At 40.5% G+C, this 20,049-nt stretch overlaps 2 protein-coding genes across 2 annotated transcripts in view; both read left to right on the top strand.

The window, feature by feature from the left end:
• The window catches only part of LOC138073034 (T cell receptor alpha chain MC.7.G5-like), a 570,790-nt gene that overhangs the window by 383,901 nt on the left and 166,840 nt on the right, over window positions 1–20,049 (top strand). The gene's annotated exons all lie outside the window — the stretch shown is intronic.
• The window catches only part of LOC138073033 (T cell receptor alpha chain MC.7.G5-like), a 418,018-nt gene that overhangs the window by 320,031 nt on the left and 77,938 nt on the right, over window positions 1–20,049 (top strand). The window lies entirely within an intron of this gene.

The raw sequence follows: 20,049 nt of genomic DNA on the forward strand, positions 1-20,049 counted from the left end.
TGATGGGATAAGATAGTGAAAGATCTTTTCAGCACTGAGCTTGAACTCCATAAATATTATGATATTTGTTGGCACCTAACCCAGAAAAACTTGGAAGTTCCTGCCTAAATCCAGATCCAGTTGCTACATCACTGGAATCTGCCATTGAAAAAGAGTGGGCTATCTACATATCACTTTTCTAAAGGCTCAGAACTGAGTCCCAGACTCACATGATTTATAGGTTTATGAAGCTTCAGAGCAAGGCTTGGAAGCAGGAGTTCTGTGGACCATAATGGGAGCTGTTCAGATCATATGCTTTCAATGGAAGAAAGAAGCACTGTCACCTTAAAAATTCCAATGCTCTGGTTTGCTTGTGTTTTCTGATACAACACGTCATTCTATCATGTATGTATATGGCAGATTTGGTCTACACAAAAATAACCTGGACCAAGTCAACATAGTCTTCATTAACCTTCAGACTCAAAGTGAAGAAAATGAATCTGACTGCAGAGTAAAATCTCCTCTCTCCAAAGCAAAGGCTCCAAGTAGGTATACAGCAGGTCTCTAAACACTGTACTTTTACATTTGGTTGTATTTCTCCCATCTCTTGTATATTGTTCTGCTTATGGAAAATTCAGTAATGGAAACTGAGATTCCATCTTATCTATTCTAGTTAACTCAACTATCAGTGCAGAATGAGTGCGTGGAAGGAAAATAGTTTTGCACCAAAATTTATTAACCTCTATTTTCAGAAGGAAATAATAGAATAACTTCTTTCCTAAATGGCTTTCTTTCTGATAGAGTGTTTGCTAGGATGGTTCTGCCATTGCTTTTGGCTTCCACCTTCCAAACCATCTTGTCTCCACCAAATCTGAAGGAGGATCTCCTTGTTCAGCAGTGTTGATGTCATCACACTGATCTGTGAAGTCAGAGCTGACTATACACATTGGCTAATATCCCTGGATAAGCCCATGTGCTAAGAAAGTGAAAGTGAAAGTGAAGTCGCTCAGTCACGTCCGACTCTTTGCGACCCCATGGACTATAGCCCACCAGGTTCCTCTGTCCATGGGATTTTCCAGGCAAGAGTACTGGAGTGGGTTGCCATTTCCTTCTCCAGAGGATCTTCCCGAACCACGGATCAAACCCGGGTCTCCCACATTGTAGGCAGACGCTTTACCATCTGAGCCACCAGGGAAACCATGTGCTAAGAGAGAGGTGGAAAATAGTGGGATGCATGGAACCTGGGTGCTGGGAAACTTCTCAAGTCCCCTGCTGATTCAAGCTTCTCACCACCCACCTAACCCAGCAGATAGGTTTTCCTAAGGAGGCACCAGAAACCCAGAGTGTCCACATCCTGTGGTTGCTGTACCCCCTGACACCCCACATTTGAGTTCCTTTCTTATTCAGAAAACAAAAGCTTTTGGCTTTGGACCAGTTCCCAACAGATGGAGGATACAACCACCAACTACCCAGGAAGCATCCACCAGGGCAAGGGCATGAGAACCTGCTTCTCAAAAATTCCCACACTCTGTTCCCATCCATCATCTGACACCCGGCCAAAGAGAGCCTAGGAGACTTACTCTTGAGCATCTTCAGGGATTTAATGCTTTCTGTTGGGACTTGAGAAACTTGAGTTAACAGTTAAATTTAAGAGGTTGGAAGTTAAGGAAATTATTGGAAAGCAAGTATTACAACTTTACATATACTTCAGGCATGCCTATAAATCTCTCCAAAACTTGGACAGAATGCCTTCCTAAATCACTGATCTTGCCCATCTCATTCTCTGAATCTACGTGGCGATCACACACAGGATGGGCTTTCAAAGCCGTGAGCAGCAAGACCTTCTTTCTCCACGTGCAAACCAGTGGGGCTGGGGATTCTGCCCATGAGAATGTTATTCCTTCTTTGTACCAGGCTTTGCAAAGTTGTCTTTGTACTGTAACTGTCTGAAAGAAATTGTACTGTCTGGAAAGATTGCTTTCCCTAAGTCTGTATATTTCTTTTTGCTTTTTTAAAAATTGAAGTATAGTTGATTTACAATCTTTGTTGTACAGCAAAATTATTCAGTTATACATACACATATGCAGATTTCTTTCATTACCTTTGTGACCCAAGCAAATGAGTTTTTCCGTGCACTATCTGTTTAGTAAAGCTGAAAGAAGCACAGAAACAAAGTACAAGGGAAAATACAAAGGCATTAGTACCAGGGAAAATACTGTTGTGAACTCAGACTGTTTATCACTTAAATTGATATTAACTTTATATTCCTAGAAAATAAAAAGGTCAATACCAAGATGTGTGTTTTCTTAGCATTGCTGAAAGAAAACATGAGCATTCAAGGGTACAAAATTCTTCAACCCTGCAGTTTCCACCCCCTAAATAAAGTGTTTCACTGTGGCTGGAATGATCAAAAATCTGGGCAATGGTAGCTAAGGGTGGCTGCCAGCTGCCAGCCCTTTGCAAACTGCAAAGTAGGTCATCCATGGCTCCTCCTTCTCATCTTTCTGGGCCCTTTCCTTGGACCATCCTCCCCAACACATCCCTCATATGCTTTTATTCTATTCTCATCAAAACCTGGTATCAAAAAATGACCTGAAACCAGCTTGTTCTGGTTTAAGAAACAATGGAAACCAAAGGTAGCTTTAGGTTTTCTGAGGTTGGGGTGGGAGGGAGGGAACGTCGTATTTAATAGAGATAATAGCCATGAGTTAAAGACTAAACCAACCATGGCAGAATTTTCAAAGCTTGATGACACTGCCTATAATGAAAGATAGAAGTTCATTCTATCTTTGTTTGGAGGCTCAGTGTGGATCAGACAAGGAGAGTCTGGAACCGCTCAGAGCAGACAATACACTCCCTATGCCCTAGAAGACAGAGAACATTAACCTCTCTGCAGCAGATGGCTGAACTGGGACCAAAAGGGGAAAAATGATAGATAGACAGATAGATGACAGGAAGATAGCCTGATTGATTTTCAGTGTTTTCATTTCAATAGCAGGAATTGCTTTGTAATAGTTGATAGCCATTCAGCAGTGAAAGATACATCCTTATTAGGGAATGAGTTCAGGTGGGTGATTACACCATGCAGATTGTCTGCATGGTTGGGAGCTACAACTCAATGGCCTGAGCATTTTCCTCCCATAATTTAATACACTATTCTACATCAAAAGAAAATCCAGACTGGCACCAAAAAGCAACTACAGTTACTCTTTTGATATATTTCATTCAAGTTTAATATATAGATTATTTAATAGTCTATACATGTAATCATATTCCACATACACACCTGTATCTTTTAAACATTATACAATCAGTTTTCTGTATTATCAGACACTTTTCATAATCAGTATTTAATGAAGTACATTAACATTGTATTTGGAAACACACTCTTTTATCAATTTCCTTATAATTTAGAATTCAATCAGTTTTTACATTTTCTTAAATGCTGTAATGAATGTGTATATATAGAGAGCTTGACATTATTTAAAATTATCATGTGTATATATATGTATAGGGAAAGCCATGTGAGTATACATATGTGTGTGTGTGTGTGTCTGCGTGTGTGTGTGTGCTGGTCACTCCAGTCATGTCTGACTCTTTGTGACCCCATGGACTGTATAGCCCACCAGGCTCCTCTGTCCATGGGATTCTCCAGGCAAGAATACTGAAGTGGGTTTTCATGCTCTCCTCCAGGGGATCTTTCTGACCCTAGGATAGAACTTGTGTCTCCTGTGTCTCCTGCATTGCAGGCAGATTCTTTACTGCTGAGCCACCAGGGAAGCCGTGTATATATTTATTATATGTACTGAAGTAAGTCCCCACTTTCTCTCCGAAGACTCAAAATAAAGATTTTGAGCCAACTTGACTCTATACACCCTAATAAATCAGCACTAGTTTGTCCAATTCTACCTTAAAATTTTTAACATATTGTTTTAGTATTATTTACATTTTTAAACACTTATATATGATATTAGTTCTGAAATACAGCTTTTTTCCCCACCCTGTTTATATAATTTTATTTAAATTCTCACAAATAACTCAAATCCATGTATTGTCATCAGCAGAGCTGTTCTTTTAATCTTCAAACATTTTTTAAAAGGATATCACACTCACCTATAAATAAGTTGTTTGAAATATAGCCCATTAGAAATCCATATATGAAGGTTTCACTAAAACATATTTGAACCCCAATACCTATTCACAAAACGAACTTTTGATTGCCATTTAGACTGTAAGTGAATATTCATGATTTCCACAGCAAAAGATCTACTCTGAAAGGTTTGTTTAAACAATATTGAAAACTTGTAATTTCTAAGCATACCCCAAGAATAGCTACTAAATTGTCATTAAGTTTACTAGTCATCTTTATCACTAAGCTCATCAGCTGACTTCCAGTAGTATCCATGAACTAACCTTGATTAAGATCATTAAAGGTGAACATGTCTTCACTGTACTTAACTGTGCAAAACCAAATAATTCCACTAAAGTATTATAATATTGCTTTTTGTATAATATTTTTGAATTTGAATCAAATATAAGGAGACTCTGTCTTCTCTAAGGATAATAAACCTCACTTTAAATTCAAACACATATGTATTTTCTCACAGTAAATTCCCCAAAGTGGAAATATTTGCTCAACCTAGTATGAATATTTTCACTTTTTAAATATTATTTAATTGCTTTCCAAAAAATATATAACAATTTATATTATTACCAACATCTTACCACCACTGGGAACATCAACTTTTCTAACAACACATTCCTTAAAAACCTAGTTATTTCTTAATGGTTTGCTAATGTTTCATTTACATTTTTTATTTCTGGAGAGTTAAAATATTTTTCTAAATTCGTTAACCAATGAGTGACTTTCTTAATTTGTCCTTTGTGCATTTACCCTTTAGGTACTTCATGTTTTACTTATTAATTTGTGTAATAATTTTTGCAACTGAGTTTTATTTCATTAACCACAATAAGAGAAAGGAGATTTCTGAGGTATTCTAGATGACAAGGTGCAATGATGCTAGACTACCAAGGAAAGGATAAAAGAAGAAGACTGTTTTTGTACTACCGTGTTTCACTGTGACTACGTATCACAGAGGCTGAAGTGTACTAAGCATTTGTTTAAAAATCCCAGGTGTTATCCACTGCATATGTCTCAGCATCAACAGCCAACATCTGAGCATCATGAGGAAACAATATACCAACTACTTTCCCACTGACTCCTTTATTGAAAGAGATTTACCTGGGTGTCTACTCTAATAGTCTCAGAATGTGAACAGGCATCACCAAAGTCAGCAAAATAATCTCACCACAATTTAACATTTATTACGTATACCAATGGCAAAATTAGAGAGAACATCATGGAAGAAATAAAGGGCTGGAAATAAAGATGACCACAGCCCATGCACTGGGTCATACATCAACATATTCTAAAGACCATAACTAGAAGCAGATCTACAAGGAGAAAAATCTGACACTAAATCCCCAAATCCTGACAGCTCTTGTGTCTCTTTCTGATGAGAAAACTAACAAGTGAGGGAGTAGAGATGGCCAGAAGGACATTACGAGGCAGCACTGGACAAATGACCCAGTGATGTAACGAAGACCACAGAACTTTCACAAGAAAAATCTGAGTTATCACAAAGTAAGCAAAGAGAGGGTAGCTGAGAAATTCTTGTTGGTAGAGTTAGCTGGGAAGAGCTCTTGGAAATGAATCTTGAGCTGATCCTTGAAGATGCCACAAGACCTACCCTGACAGGGAATGTTATTTCAGAGTCAGGAATCATCTCTCTGACCTAATGCCACTAAGCTCTCTCCTCATCTCAGAGTAGAGGTGCCACCAGTCTCTACCTACTGATGTTATGTGTTTCTGAAAGATACTTCCTGGGAACTAAGAAAAATTTCTGTTCAATCAGAGCATCAGTCAATGTGAATCCCGCAGGTCTAACAGCTGACCAGTCCTGGCCTCTCCTACACTCTTCTGACCCTGCTTGTGTCTGATCCTAGAGCACAGGGATTAACCCCTTCTTACTGGGATTACAATCACCAGTTACCACACCAGCTCCAATTGCTCTTTGTGAGCCTATAAGAGAAAAAGCAGTGCACAGAGAAAGAAAACTCTACCTAGGCTTCCTCCCAGGTTGTTCAAAATAATTGAGCTTATGATTTAGAAGATAGAATACAGCAGCTTGATCAAAATAAAAACTGAAGAGACCATTTCAGGGAATATAAACAATTCACAAATACAATACTTTTATGAAATTCTCATTTGTAGAGCAGAAATGTAATGTATTTTACTTAGGTTACTTTTTTTTTTAAAGCAGATTCTTTTAGATATTAATATTTCAGTATCTAATGATGAGTTTATAACATTCATTTTGTGTATAGCAGACTGGAGGCATTCGCAGTTACAGGAGGAAGAAATGTGACTAGCTTCTTGCTGCCTGCAAAACATCAGGCAGAAAAATATACTCCAAGACAAAAGAAAAAGTTTTAAAACATTGCAAAATCTCAGATTACCTGCTGGTTACAATAGGAATATGTAATTTTACAAAAGATAGATTTTTCTGTCCCCATCTTATCCTAGTGCTGGATCAGCCTCATCAAGTCACTATGGCTATCCTAGCATGACACACAGAGAAGGCGATGGCACCCCACTCCAGTCCTCTTGCCTGGAAACTCCCATGGACAGAGGAGCCTGGTAGGCTGCAGTCCATGGGGTCATGAAGAGTCGGACACGACTGAGCGACTTCCTTTCACTTTTCACTTTCATGCATTGGAGAAGGAAATGGCAACCCACTCCAGTGTTCTTGCCTGGAGAATCCCAGGGACGGGGGAACCTGTTGGGCTGCAGTCTATGGGGTCGCACAGAGTCGGACATGACAGAAGCGACTTAGCAGCAGCAGCAGCAGCATGACACAGGACACTACCTCCCTACACAGTATTCCTGCCAAAAACACACAAACAGATGAAGCCTATAGTCATTCGTTCTAGCAGGAGACAAAGGAGCTAGAAAAACAAGTTAAAGGATTCCACAAAGAAACAGCTAAACAATTCCAGACAGTGAGACATTCTACAAGACAACAGTTCCAGTCCCTTCAATAATCAATGTGATGAAGGAAAACTCAAGTATAATGGAGGGAATGCTGTAGAATGAGAACTATTACAGATTAAAGAAAGTTAAAATACTTAGAAACCAAATTAAATACATAGTATTTGACTGGTTTCTGGTTTCCAAAAACCATCTGTGAAGGACATTTTGTTGGAAAATTTAACATGGACTAGTTACTAAGTGATTTTAGGGAATTGTTAATTTTGTTAGATGTGAAGTAGTAGTATTAGGGTTATATAGAAAATATTTTTGTTTTTTAAAAAAAATGTATGCTTAAGGGTTTAGAATTTAATTGTCATGGTGCTTATAATTTGTTTTTAAACACTTCACCAAAGTAGCCAGTAAAGCAAACATTAATGATTACTAGAAGTGGTGAGTCTAAAAATACTGATTTCATTCCCCCTTTTTAATATATCAAAAAGTTTATTAAAATGTTTTTATGTTTTCATCCTTAAGAAATCTGCAGCAAGTTTAAGCAGTGAAAAGTATAACATGTTTCTTGAAAATTAGCATATTTTTTAAGAATACTGCTCTGCTCAAAGAAATCCTGATTCTGTAAGTGTTTTAACAAACTAGAACTGTATGTCCATGTGACATATTTGTAAGTCAACAATGGACTCTGTCACTGACTACACAGGTACAATTAGTAAGAAAACCACCAGTGATGATCTTGCACAATTTGGATTATTCTTATTCAAGAAATAGGCATAAGCAGTGTACCTTAAAATCACTGCCTTTCTAGATCTGAGATAATAAAATCCAGTCTTCCATTTATGTGGGGCTGGGTCACTGCCAGACTTCTACAGATGCACCAAGGACTCCAAGCAGCAGATTGTCAAACTCACTTCTCCTCCAGCAGGGTGGACATCACAGAGAAGGTAGAAGAAGGTTTTGACAAAAGTCAAAGTGTGTTGGGGGCCCCTTGACTGAGGGGAACTTGAACAGGTTTATCCATTCTTGGGACTTCCTATGGGTCTCAATTCAAAAGCCTGGCCCCTTTTATTTCCTGTCCAGTTACTAAGTGCATTGCTTGATCCATCAGCCATGAAAGCCAAGTCAGTCTATTACTCATATTTATGGTTTTGCCAAAAATTCAAGTCACAGTCCTAACTACCTGTCTCTTAAGCAAGTAAACATTATTTATAATGGCAAGGGTGAAGTTTTGCTGCAGAAATATAGTATGGGTACTGAACATAAAGTAATCAGACTCTGGACCTTCCCTGAGCCCTCCCACTGTCCCCAAAGCACCATCACCATGGATCCAGCATCTGAGACACCGGGTACCACCAAGGAGAACAAACCACAGGCAAATGACTTACAGATCTGTGGTCCTTGACTCTAGAGATTCCACCAAAGTATTCAAGGCAATTTCATCTTTTTCAAGGAACTGGAAAGTCACTTTTCACAATGGCTTGACCACTTATTCTTCCATCAGTCAAAGCATATGATACAATCAATCTACTAATCACCAGCAAACAAGTAGAAACTGGTCAAAGTAAAGAAAGCCTGGGTTGACTGCTGCCATTGCAGCTTTGGCAGAACAAACCACATAGATTAGGAAAGTGGTTCTCAAAGTATGGGTCCATGGACATCCAGGAGCCCAAAGACATTTTCAGGGAGTCTATGAGGTCAGAACTATATTCATGATAATGGCACAATAATATCCACCATTTTCTTTGTTTTGGCATTTGCCTTCATGTTGTGAAAGCATTGGTGGGTAAAACTGCTGGTCACTTAGCATGAATCAAGGCAGAAGCCTCAGTAGCATATTAGCAGTGACTGTATTCTACATTCCCATGTATTTGCAGGTGAGGAAAAAAAGGCTAGTTTCCATTAACAATGTAATTGACTGCTTTAGTGAGCTAAGCTGACATAACAAAATAACACAGGCTATGTGGTTTAAACGACAGAAACTTATTTTCTCACAGTTCTGAGACTAAAAATCTAGGATGAAAGTGCCCACAGGTTTGATCTCGCCTGAGTCCTCCTCCTTGGCTTGGAGACGGCCACCTTCTTGCTTTGTCCTCATATGGACTTTCCCCTGTAAATGTATAACATATCCCGTATGTATCTTCTTCTGTGTACAAATTTCCTCTTCTCATAAGGATGCCAGTGAGACTGGATTAGGGTCTAATCCAGTCTAAGGTAAAATGGCCTCTTTTACCTTATCTTTAAGGGTCTTATCTCCAAAGAAGGATATATTTTGAGTTACCAGGGGTAAGGACTTCAACATATGGATCTGGGAGGAATACAGTTCAGTCCATAACACTGAAAAAGCAGTAAAACTATTAATTTTATTAAGTCTCTACTCAAGTTTATGTATTTTTAGTATTCTGTGTAACAACAGTGGGAAGCACACGTAAGTACTTCTTCTGCATTCCAAATTATTTTATTATCTCAAGGGAAAAGCCTTTTGTAGTCATTTAAGTTGCAAACTGAACTAGCCTTTTTTTTTTTTTTCATGAAACACCATTTTTCTTGAAAGAATAACTGACAGGCAAACTATGGTTATTCAGACTTGGGTAGTTATCACGCATTTTCTTGAAAATGAATAAACTGAGCCTGCACATCAAGAAAACAATGGACCATTGTTGCTAATGATAAAAATCCAAGCTTTCAGGGAAAAACTACAGTTCAGGGAAATTGTATCTGCCATTAAGAGCTGGGAGGCTCCCCAGTATTTAAGTACTGTTCTGAATTAAAGATATTAGTGGCCATATTACCTCTTGTGATATATTTGATGTTGTATAATGAAATATGTCAACACATAAAAGTTTCTTAACTCAGTGAACCAATTATTTCCCAAAAGACCCATGAATAATACTATAAAACCACACATGGGTGGAAGTTCCATCTAAAATGCAAGCTACACCAACGGGCTTTGAGGGAAAGGAATAGAAAAAGTCCATTAACACAGTTTCTGATTTCACATTGCAAAAAATCTACCTTTTTGTACCACATATCTGTGTAGTTTCCGTTTTCCTCATACATTTCATTAAACCAATATACTGCAATACACAGGAGGCACACATAAGCAGACATGCAAATGCAGCTGTCTTCCATAAGCCAGCTCTACCCTGATAGTTATTTCAAGACTACGATCAAACACCTTTAGTATCGCCCATCCGTTGGTCTATATTCTCCAAAGTTTTCTAGTTGTTCCTCCATCTATGTGGTTTGAAGTCTTTTCAAGAGTCTGTTCCACAGTTTTTTTTTAAAGCCTCATATTCTCCTTTGATATACACTGCAGTTTGCCTATAACCCTCAAGAAGTACACATCGATATCAAAGGCAGAGAGTGGAGATAAGAAAAGTAAGTTCAAAGCCCGTGGTCACAAAATTAAAAGGTCTAGGATGCCCCAGTGCAATCCTCGTTTCTTTTCTTGGCCTGGCATCCCATAAATTTTCTTCAGGTCAGGTCTCCTCCCACCTTTCTCCAAGCCTGCTCCCACCCAGGACTGGACAACACCAAGGTAAACTCAGTCCCCTGTCCTCTGATCCTCTCTTAGAATGCACTCATTTGGCAGCAAAAATGACCCAGCCTTCTTCCAGGAAGAGGTGAACTTCAGGATGAACCCACCCTGTGCCTGCCCCTCCCCTTTCCCACAAAAGAGCATCTCATACAACAATGAAAAGCCACATACAGAAAGAAAATGCCAGGCTGCCCAGGTCATTCTAAGGTCATTCCAGGGAAAAAGATCAGCTGGAGGACTGAGAAGATACTGACACTTTCAAATGATAAATATCAAAGTAGATGATCAGAGAACTGGATATTTGCCAAGTGAACCAAAAATATCACTGGACTAGGAAGTGGAATAATTTATTTCTTTTATGTTTCTTTGATGTTGGCCTTGGCCAGTTGTGAAACCACTCTGGATCACTCTAGACTCTTTCATCTGAACACATAGCGGAGTGAATATATCATCCTTGAAGGCTCTCCCAGCTGTGACATCTTAGATGCTTCTCTGGAGGCACAGTTCATCCTTGATTACTCATGTTAGTGGAAAGACTGTGAGTTGAATATTCCAAATATGTAGACAACAAGGAATTCATTTCTCTTTGGCTTTGGAATATATTTCATAGTGTGGAGCAAATCACAACAAATTTAACTTCCCAATGATGCTTAACTGAGACTAATGTTCAAATTGAATTGTTTACAGCTAATGGTGCTATGTTAAACAAATGTAAAATAGCATTCCGTAGTGCACAGCAGGGTGAGAGAGAGCAGGGACAAGGAATTGGGAAGATGTGGGTTCTAGTCATGATTCTGTCACTTCCTAGCTTATCCTCTCTGAATATGAGACATTATATCATTATATTAGTTTCAGAAGGCACTTTATGAGCCTTGCTTAATGAGGTAATGTCCTGCACAGAGGACACAGAGATGAACAAGACAAATCTCTTCTCTCAAAGATCTTTACCTAAAGATGAGAGGAAATGAGTTTTGACAGCAGTGATAGGGATAAGCAGTGGATGCCACAAAAATTAAGGGGAAGAGGGTGCATCCAGTACAGTTGTCTTGAGCAATCGTTTAAGACTTCCCAAGAAGGTCAACAGCTAAGCTAAGCTCACATCATACTTCTTCAATGGATCTAAGGAGGTGGGCTAGAGACCAAACTGGGGAACTGAAGAAGGTAAGGGCATTTCAAGCAAAAGCAATCACAGGGCAAAGGCAAAGAGACATGAAAGAACACGGAGCTTTCAGGAAGCAAGTAGTTCAGCACAGCTGAGTTTAAGTAGGCGAGGGGGGCGGAGGGAGAATAAGACAAAGGCCTAGGAAGTTAAACAAAAGCCTGTGCTCAAACCATCTTACCCTACAGATAACAGGGAGCTACCATAAGTTTCAGCACATAACTTCATAGGTCAAGTCACCCTAGGTTTAGCATCTGTATTAAACAGCCATTTCTACTATGATTGTTGCCTATTATTTAAAAAGTTGAGGTTGCTTTACAACTGGGGCTTCCCTGGTAGTTAAGACAGTAAAGAATCTGCGTGCAATTCAAGAGACCTAGGTTCAATTCCTGGGATGGAAAGATCCCCTGGAAAAGCAAATGGCAACCTACTCCAGTATTCTTGCCTGGAGAATTCCATAGACAGAGGAGCCTGGCGAGGTCAGAGTTGAACACAACTAAGTGACTAACACTTCTACAGTACAAACATATACTGCATGTGCTCATTGGTCTGCAGACCAGCTGGACTTGCCCTCAGATTGTGGGCTGCATTCAGGACTGTGTCTTTGTTCTGGGACCCAGCCCAAAGCAACAGTGACCCCCTAATTATACCCTTCTCATCTCACAGGACAAAGGCTCAAGAGTGCTGGGAGAAATCCATGACCCCACGCCATGTGGAGCTTCAGCCTGGATCAGGCACTGTCACCTCCACCCACAACTATGGATCCATGAAAGGCCATGTCCCAAAGTCAGTGGAGTGGAATGTACACCCACCTGGAATGGGGACCCTGCAAAGTCCTGTATCAAAGACCCTGGAGGATACTCCTGGTACAGGGAGGAGCAAAGCACTAGGAAACACAATACCTGCATTCTCCTTAGGACTCAGCACCCCAAAGCTTTCTGCCGCGGTCGCAGGATTGCAAGATTCACCACCTCAAAACCACTAGGTTGCCGAGTTTAAGTTCCCTTCTCCTCAAGATTTAATTACCTTTTCATTCCCAACTTTTTGTTTTCTATAGCTGATTCTGTTCAAACCTGTTTCTTATGGCTGCCTGGGGAAGCCTGTGCATCAGTGCTAGGAGGGAGTCAGGGAGCCTCACAGGGGTTCAGCAGAAGCCAAATTTATTTTTCAACATGCTAACCACCCACCTCTTGCCATTTCAAAAATTAGTACCTAAACCAGCTATGCTCAACCATCCAAGTTCAGTGCTTTAGCCCAACTGGCCTCCTGCCATGAGGTACACATTCTCCTGCTCTCTGCTCAAGCCAGCCCCTGTTGCATTGTCTGTTACTGAGAAAACAACATTTCTTCTCCTCTTTTCCTGTTTGTTCTTTGAGGTTTTAATCAGGAAAAAGGTATTAGACTGTGTGTATGGAGATGAAGTTGCTAGGCATGCAGTTGAACAGAGGGTAGTAAGGCATTGTCACAAGATTATAAGGAATATTGTGATGCTTAAATTAAGACATGGATTTGGATAAGATCCTCCAAAGAAAGTATGAAGATCAAGGTTTTTTTCAATCCTGCTCTCTCTTGTTAACAACAGCAAGAAAATTCACACTATCCTTTTATTATATATATATATATAGGCTATGCTGGGTCTTTGCTGCTGCTCCGGCTTTCTCTAGATGCAGTGAGAGGGGGCTACCCTCCAGTTGCAGTGCATGGGCTTCTCATTGCAGTAGCTTCTCTTGTTGTGGAGCACCAGACTCTAGGGTGCCCGGTCTTCAGGAGTTGCAACATGCAGGCTCAGTAGTTGTGGCACAAGGGCTTAGCTGCTCTGTGGCATGTGGGATCTTCCTAGATCAGAGATCAACCTGTCTCTCCTATATTGACAGGGGAACTCTTTACCATTGGTCCAACAGGGAAACCCCACACTATCCTTTAATGGTTAACATTCAGTAAAGACACTTTCGACGATCCGTATGTATTGCTTTATTTTCACAGTGATGGGCACAGAGATCTATAGAAAATGAAGACTGATGTGTTGAGAGCACCAAAGTTTTCAAAAAGGGTATGATGGTGTTAAAAATCAAAAGTCCAACAAGAGTGCAAATTAAAAAGCATGGACTGCTTGGGGCTGGTGCACTGGGATGACCCAGAGGGATGGGATGGGGAGGGAGGAGGGAGGGGGGTTCAGGATGGGGAACACATGTATACCTGTGGCTGATTCATGGCAATGTATGGCAAAACCACTACAATATTGTACAGTAATTAGCCTCCAATAAAAATTAATTAAAAAATTTTTTTAAAGCATGGACTGAATTTGGCCAAAGCCACCACCCCTAGGTGCCCAGGTTGTGTCTGACAAAAGGACTCTCAGCCAAGGGAGCAAAAATTCATCTAAATGGACTAAAATTCAGCCTGAGCTCTGCTGTGTGAGCCAAGGCCCCGGTGTGGGGCTGCATCAGCTGTAAAAAGGGAAGACTTTATGAATAAAGCTCAAAAAGTTGCCCTCTGTGTTCCAGCTAGAACCCAAAGGGGCTGCCTCTGCATTTGCCCAGCATGTTGCCTTTTCCAGTTCACACAATGCAGCAGATGGACTACTGGCCCTGAATTCAGCCAGATGTGATCAATGGAAAGGATAAAATTCTATGTGGAAGCACTTTCCACTCCATAACACCCTCCATGGGTGAGTAGGGCAGGCAGAGGTGATTCAGAAGATTAGCAGGTGAAAGCAGAAATTAGACTGACTATGAATTTTTCTGCCTACCTACAGCTTGTAGAACTCAGCTGAGACATTGAGGTCTGACAGACTCTCCTGTGAGAAATCATCTGAGAGTGGACTGGTCAGAAAACACAGGAAGGAGAAGATGTCATGATTTCTGAAGTCCATTCTAGTCGCAAACTGCAGGGCAAATCCCAGCAGCAGGGCAGAAAAGCCTGAGAAAGAAACACCTGCAAGCCTGCCCTGACCTCAACCCAAGACTCTGATCTGGATGGAGCTTGACTTGGAGAAAATACCTATGATGGATGTTCTAAGACAGATGGGACAAAACCAAGGGGAGGTTTTTGTAAAGCTCTGCAGCACTGTGGGTGGGATTTACGAGCACATTGCTGCAATACCCAAAGAGACCGGTACAGAAACTGTAGAGGCAAAAATAGAATTTCCCAGTGAATTGCTCAGCCTGGCTACCATGACTATCAGACTGACTTTATCTTGACTCCTTGACTGAATTCCCACAAAATACCAGCTGCCACATGTCATCCAGTCCCAGTTCAGGAAAATGCTGTTACCAATATTCTGATGAAAGATTATATGTTCTAAACTGTGTTAAGTATAATCATTCACTAAGCAGGGGATTTCTTTTCCCGCAAATGTTTTAAATTATTTGTATTTTCTAGTGTTTTCTTGATGCGTTTGAACTGTGGTGTTGGAGAAGACTCTTGAGAGTCCCTTGGACTGCAAGGAGATCCAACCAGTCCATTCTGAAGGAGATCAGCCCTGGGATTCCTTTGGAAGGAATGATGCGAAAGCTGAAGCTCCAGTACTTTGGCCACCTCATGCGAAGAGTTGACTCATTGGAAAAGACTCTGATGCTGGGAGGGATTAGGGGCAGGAGGAGAAGGGGGCGACCGAGGATGAGATGGCTGGATGGCATCACAGACTCGATGGATGTGAGTCGGAGTGAACTCCGGGAGTTGGTGATGAACAGGGAGTCCTGGCATGCTGCTATTCATGGGGTTGCAAAGAGTCGGACATGACTGAGCGATTGAACTGAACTGAACTGAAGTGTTTTCTTTCTACTGCTAATACCCAAAAGGCTTTGCTATGCTTTCTCACTTCATTATAAGGTCATAATACAAGTTAAATATTTGAATTTCTTCAGACACCTCAATGGAGAGATGTCCTCTTCCATTTCTCTGTTATTCTAGGCACCTATTGAGAGTGAAAAGCTCAAACTTGGAAACCCTGGGACCTACAACAACCAATAAAACCTACTTTTGCTGTCACTGTTCTATAGCCAGTTACTCAGTGTCTTCTGCAGCATTCACTCCTCAGTATCCTTCTCTAATCTTGATCCTGAGACTCCACCTTATAAATTCATAATTTCTCCTTTGACATATACTCACAGGGTTGATAGTCTACAAAATTTCCATATCTCAGTTCTTCTTCCCAGCCTCCCTTACCCTGAGCCTGATACTTTCCAACAATTAACTTTCCCAGAACATTTGTATCTCAACTAAATAATGATGCCAAACAGGTCCTTTCCTATTCCTGCTTTTTGCTTCTCAGTGCTACCCCTTTCCACGTAGGACTGGAAAGCAAGGACCACTTTCTGCAACTTGTGGACATTTTCCCTGAGGTCTTTCTCCAAAGCAGCATTTTGGGCCTGAGTTTGAACTTCATGACATTAACTCTTTAAGATGCTTGACCCAGAAAGACTCCTAAGTTTCTACCTAAATGCAGGTTCAGCTACTATATCATTGGAATTCACTGTTGGGAAAAGGTGACCAATCTACTTATCACTTCTTGAAAGTCTCAGAACTGAATCTCAAATTCTAGAGGCTATATGGATGTATGAAGCTCCAGGACAAAGGTTGGGATGCAGGAGTTCTGTGGACTGTGATGGAAACTGTCCAGACCATACATACACCATCAGTGGAAGAAGGAAGAATTGTGACCTTAGCAACTCCAACTCCTTTGTCAACTTGTGTTCTCTGATACCACACCTCATTCTGCCATCACTTTATGGTCGATCAAATCTTCTCAAAAATGAACTGGACCAAGTCAACATAGTCTTTGTTATATTCTTCAGATTCAATGTAAAGTAAATGAATCTGACTCCAGAATAAAATGTCTCCCTCCAAAGCAGACGCTACGAGCTAGGTATAAGGCAGATTTCTAACCACCCTATTTTTACACTCATGTGGACTTCCCTGGTGGCTCAGACGGTAAAGCGTCTTGCTTACAATGTGGGAGACCTGGGTTCGATCCCTGGGTCAGGAAGATCCTCTGGAGAAGGAAATGGCAATCCACTCCAGTACTCTTGCCTGGAAAATCCCATGGATGGAGGAGGCTGGTAGGCTACAGTCCATGGCATCTCAAAGAGTCAGACACGACTGAGTGACTTCACTTTTATATATCCTACTTTCTGTACATTGTTTTTGCATACCAAAAATTCAATGATGAAAATAGAGACGCCAACTTACACACACTAATTTATTCAACTATCAGTGCAGAATGAGTGTTTGAAAAAGACAGTTTTTTTAGGCTGCCTATTTAGGTTTTTAACTGTTAGTATGTTTTTTTATTTCTTTTTAAATTTATTTTTAATTGGAGGACAATTGCTTTATAATGTTGTGTTAGTTTCTGTCATACAAAATTATGAATCAGCCATATATATATATATATATATATATATATATATATATATATAACACGACAGTGACTGAGCGACTGAACTGAACATATATATATACCCTCTTGAGCCTACATCCCACCCCACCATTCCACCCCTCTATGTTGTCACAGAATAACAGATCAAGCTCCTGTGTTATATAGCAACATGGAGGGATGACAGTTTTATACTGAGATTATTTAACCTCTATTTGCAAAAGAAAAAACACTAGACATTTTCTTCCTAAAATAGCTTTCTCTCTGGATAGAGGTTTTGCCACAAGTGGTTAAGATATTTCTGCCATTGCTTTTTGGCTCCGCACCCCAAGCCATCTGGTCCCCATCACATCTGGAGGAAGATCTTCTTGTTCAGCATTTTGACACCATCACATTGATCCCAGAAGTCAGACTATATACATTCGCTAATAATCCTGGAAAAATCCATATTCTAAGAGAGAAGTGGAAAGTGGTGTGATGCATGGACCCAGGTGCTGGGAAGCTAGTCCACTGCTGAGCCAGGCTTCTCACTACCTACCTAACCCAACAGATGAGTCTTCCTTATGAGGCACTAGAGACCCAGACTGTCCACATTCTGTGGTTCTTGTACCCACTAACACCCCACATTTGACTTCCTTTCCTATTCAGAGAAGAAAAGCTGCTGGCTTTCAGCCAGTTCACAACATATGTGGGGCACAACTGCCAACTATCCAGGAAGCATCCACCAGGGCAGGGCATGAGAATCTACTTCTCAGAAATTCCCATACTTCTGATCCCATCCATCATCTGACACCTGCTCAAAGAGAGCTCCTGGGAGACTCGCTCCTGACCATCTTCAGGGATTTAATGCTTCCTGTTGGGAATTGAGACACTTGAATTTCAGCTGTTATGAGTCTGAGAGTTCAGGGAAAATAAATATTACAATCTTACATGTACTTTAGGCATGCCTGCACATCTATTCAAACTTGAACAGAATGCCTTCCTAAATCACTGACCATGCTCATCTCCCTAAGTCTGTAGATTTCTGTTTGTTTGTTTCTTTGTTTTCTTTTATTTCTTTTTTAAATGTATCTATTTTTAATTGAAGGATAATTGCTTTCTTTTATTGATTATAGTTGATTTACAATGTTTGGTATACAGCAAAGTGATTCAGTTATACATACACATATGTAGATTTCTTTTATTACCTTTGTGACTGAAGAAAACAGTCCTTTCTATGCACTGCCCATTTAGTAGTTGAGAACAGGAAGCACAGGGACAAAGTCAGTGAAAGACAAAGACATTAGCACCAGGAAAACTACTGTTGTAGACTCAGAATGCTTATCAATTGGTATTGATAAGCTGATATTAACCTGACCTCAGAAAATAAAAAGATCAGTAATAGGATGTATATTCTCTCAGCATCTCTAAAAGAAAATACAAGAATTTATGGAATACAGACTGTTTGAATCCTGAAGTTTCCACCAAAAATAGAAGTGGGGGGAGGGAGTGCCAGGAGCCAGCATGAGGAACTCCGCCCATGGCAAAGGTCATGAGGAAGGAGGCTTCGGCATACACAAAGGCGGGATGGAGCCTCAGGAAACTCCCTGTTCCCGAGCATCTACCCCCCAAACCAGAGTCTGCCTACTTTACTGTTCTATGCTCTCACCTACACCTCTGACTTTACAGGGGGCTGATCCCCACCACCCATTTCAGAAAAGGAGTTAACTTGCAGCTCCAGTTAATAAAAATTCCCGGGCGTGACAAGAGTGTTTCAACTTACAAACTCCTCTGAAGATTCTCTAGCCTGCCTGAGCAGGTTCATCCAGCCACATGTGATTGTTTACAGCTTCCCAACCGTGAGAGGCACGAGACACTTTAAAACTTTCTAAATACAGACTCTTTTTAGAAGTTACAAAATTATTAGTATAGTATTAATGGGTTGATTAGAAATTATATTGGTGAAGGGTTTTTCATTTGTTGAGCCAATATTTGCTGCTAAATCTCTATATTCCCTGCCCTTATAATGAATATAACCAGCATATAGGAAAAATAAGTATTAACCTTTAAGATTAATCATGTTAAACCTTAGGCTAAGTAAATTCCTTTCTTGATTGTAACCCACTACACCCTCACCCTATAAGAATGCAACTTTATTTGGAGGGTGGCGTCTGGTTTAAGGAAAAATCACCCCTGGAAAAAATAAGTTTTCTGGTTGATTGATCGTTATCAGAAAGGGCCATAAAATGTCATCAGGCCTCATGGCCAGAAGATGATGTAAAACCCCTAAGACCTGTGTATAATTTTATATGAAGCACCTGATTGTGACAAGGGTCAGGTCTGCTGACCCCGCGTGACTCTGTATTCATCCCTATGTATAACAAAAAGTATATAAGCAAACCTGAAAATAAAGAAATCGGATCAGTTTCTGGAAAGACTGATTCCCCCGTGTCGTTCTTTCTTTCCCCTTCTGGCTGAATTCCCATCTGGAGCGTGGGTACTCACCAAGCCTGCTAATTTTGCCTGGGCTTCTAAGATTGGACCACGGAGGCCTCAGTGCCTTCTCTCCTTCGGGAGAATGGAAAGACACCTGTGGCCTACAAATTCCTTGTAGGAATTTGCACTGTGCAAATTCCTCTTGGAGTTTTATTGGTATTCCACATAAACCAAGTTATTCAGCATCTTTTTCTCCACTAATTTTCCTACTACACTATTCTTTTCTAGTCTCTCTTTATATCTGTAATTAAATAAGGTTTTTCCTAGGACACCAATTCTGTCTCCCCTTCGAATTACCCAGGATCCACCAGGGATGGACCCCAGCAAGGGAGGGCTTCACTGTGGCTGGAATAATCCAAAGTCTGGGCAGGAGTTAAGGGAGGCTGCCAGCTGCCAGCCCTATGCAGACTATAGAGTAGGTCATCCATGGCTCCTCATCCACATCTTGCTGGGCCATTTCCTTGGATCGTCCTCCCCAT

The sequence above is a fragment of the Capricornis sumatraensis genome, chromosome 2, assembly GCF_032405125.1.
Source record: "Capricornis sumatraensis isolate serow.1 chromosome 2, serow.2, whole genome shotgun sequence".
NCBI classification, from domain to species: Eukaryota; Metazoa; Chordata; class Mammalia; order Artiodactyla; family Bovidae; genus Capricornis; species Capricornis sumatraensis.